Source organism: Canis aureus, chromosome 2 (assembly GCF_053574225.1).
Source record: "Canis aureus isolate CA01 chromosome 2, VMU_Caureus_v.1.0, whole genome shotgun sequence".
Classification (NCBI taxonomy): Eukaryota; Metazoa; Chordata; class Mammalia; order Carnivora; family Canidae; genus Canis; species Canis aureus.
The window spans coordinates 7,851,594-7,854,556 of record NC_135612.1 but is presented as its reverse complement, the minus strand read 5'-3'; positions in this window follow the sequence as shown (position 1 = coordinate 7,854,556).

Below are 2,963 nucleotides of genomic sequence, written 5' to 3'. Positions count from 1 at the left end.
TATTCAGATGGATTGGGGTGAAGATGGTCCAATGCATGTATCACTTTGACCCCTGAGCATAAAAGCTGGTATCAGCAGATTTTACTTAGGATGGGCAGTTCTCTAGGATGAGGTGGGGGCAGCAGGATCTTCACTACTCAAGCGAATGCCAATTTCTGTCACAAGTACTGTCACAAATTCAAAGATTTCTTTGTCATCAGAGAATAGTAGCTCTTTTACTGGGGGCATTTAATAGGACAAAGATCATGGAAATTACCTAGGGCCCAGTATTTTAACAGCCAATACTCAATGTCATGATGCTCTATAGAGAATTCTGCTAGTTCTGGCCAATGGATGGTGATTTCATTTCTTTGCTGATTATTTCTAAAAATATGCTATATGCTTCTACCGTGAGTGGTTAAAAACTCTGAAGTATTTATTTATTTATTTATTTTTGTGATTATACGTGGCTGATCATTTTATTTCTCTAAAGCTACTGTGTTGGGAGCAATTTGGTTTAAGATTTCAGAACAAAAAGTGGTGATTTAACCATATGACTTTCCACTGTATTTATAGAAACAAAGTTTCACTGAATACGTTTATACAGGGCTCTGAAATTTCACCTTTCTAGTGGGAGTAGAAAATAAGCATTTTGATATAGGTTTCCTGGAAATCTGGTTAATGCTAGCATTGCAGATCATATGTAAAAGGCTGTGTGTGTGTGAGTGTGTGTGTGTCTGCGTGTGTGTGCACTCATGTGGACGTGAGAGAGAGACCCACAAATAAAAAGAAACAAAATGTAGTAGATCATCTATAAAGTCAAATAGGACACAGATTAGAAACAAACGAACACTTTCAAAACTTAATAAAAGAACCCAATTGAGGGTATGTGGGCCACAAGCACAGCTACATCTTTTAACCACACAAAATTTCATTTCATTTCAGGTTCTTGTCAAACCAAGCTACATATATCAGACACTTGAAACAAGAACTGACATTAGTACCAGCTGTTGGATGAAGACATGCAGCAATCCTCCTGAAGTTTAGCAGTTTGCAGTGTCTGTAACCTGCACTTAGCTGTGACTGATTCAGGTTTATGTCCTTGAAATAGAGAGTGAAGCACCCTGGTAGATAAAATTAATTGATGAAATTTAGGCATATGATTCAATTCACCCAAAAATGAGTCACATGGAAAACAGAAATTAATATATATTCATAACACAATTACCCCTTGGCTCATTGACAGCAGGGAGCAAAATAATTCTGGGATAGAGAGGAATTCAGGTTAGAACTGAGGGACTTTGCCAGTTACACAATTACCTTGTGGCCTGAAGGGGCCAGCGTCTTGCCCTAGGCAATGCCATAACTCTCAAGTATTCCAAAGGCCTAAACAATTCACTCACTTCCCTTCCTAAATTGTATGCATAGATGATAATCCAGGGGAACTGGGGAGCTCCAGATGCCCTATTATTAATATCTGACATGTAATATTTCATTCATAAAGTAATGACTTTGCTTCCTTGGACCCTCAGCAAGAAACTAAAACAAATGTGACTACACTTTATAATAAGCGACAAATCTCTTCTTGCTCCCTTTTGGTATTCATTGTGATATCATTAATCAGTGCTATACTCCTGATAATAAATCGTGATGTTCCCGAGAATGCGAAAATGCATTATTCTTCTGTTGTCCAGTATTCTGTATGCCACACTCTTAGTTAAAAACAACTAGAAGGCTCTAGGAAAAGCGTTTAGTTTAAATTCAGTTATTCAACTATTTTACTTTTGAGACCATCACGATTACCTTGGGATCTCATTAAGAACTGAAGATTGCTTTGTCATTTGTCTATTGTCCCTGGAAGGAAAATAAAATACCTTCCTTTTGATTTTGAATCTGTAGTCTAAGAATGTTTTTTTTTTTTCCGTCTATATATTATGAATATGCATGTTTGCCTGTTCTAGTATCCATTGCAGATGATGGACATAAAAAGGGAGGAAAAAATTATGTCCATTTGATCCACTTCCTAATGGGAACATTATCCATCTGTTCTTAATAGACTGTAATCAGCCCTATTTATTTTTGATTTTTTTCTAAAAGAAATTGACAAAGACAAAATAAAAGATGCATTTAGGATTCAAGAAAAATAGCTTCCTCATCATGAATCTCTACTAGATCTAATTTGTACCATGTCACAGATCACATCATGAAAGCAATATCAACAGATTAAAATAATACTTGTACAATCTGCAATCAAAACAGAAACAGTTGGCATTTGATGTCTGACATTCATGTTTTCCAAGTGTATTTTTAAAATGGAAGTAATAGTAATATCTACTTACTAAAAAAAGTAAGATGGATTTATAAAGTAAGGCTTAGGATGAGTTTTCTTTTGTATCACACCCCAGGTTCTGTTCCTATAGGAACTATATTTAACACTTGCAGCTGTTTTTTTCCCCCAATATCAGCCTCATATTTATATATTAAGTGGTTTTATATGTATATGTTCTTCTGATATGGCCCTAACACTGTACATCATAATATTTAATTAAATAAGTATTCAGTCCTTATAGTAATGATTTTATACTGTTAACTGGATTATATACTGTTAACTGGTGTGTCAAGTGGCATAATCTACTACCTTTCTGATATTATACATTTGTTTGATAATTGCCTTTTTACATTTTCTATCTAATTTCTTTCCAGCTCTTTAATGGAACTGTGTACCCCTCTTAGTACCTTTATCCACATAGTAAAATATGTCAAATAATCTGTCATTTCTTTTTCTTTTCTTCTTCTTCTTCTTTTTTTTAACCAGAAGACTGGGAGCATTCCCGTGCTCTCTGCAGGCATAAGGTGACTTGTGCTACTCAACTGCAGCGTGTATTTACATAGACTGTGAGGTGAATGGCAGCTTCTGCCCCCATTTCAGCCAAGTTGTACAATGCCGGAACCATGATCTGCCTCAAACACTTATCTATTTGTTG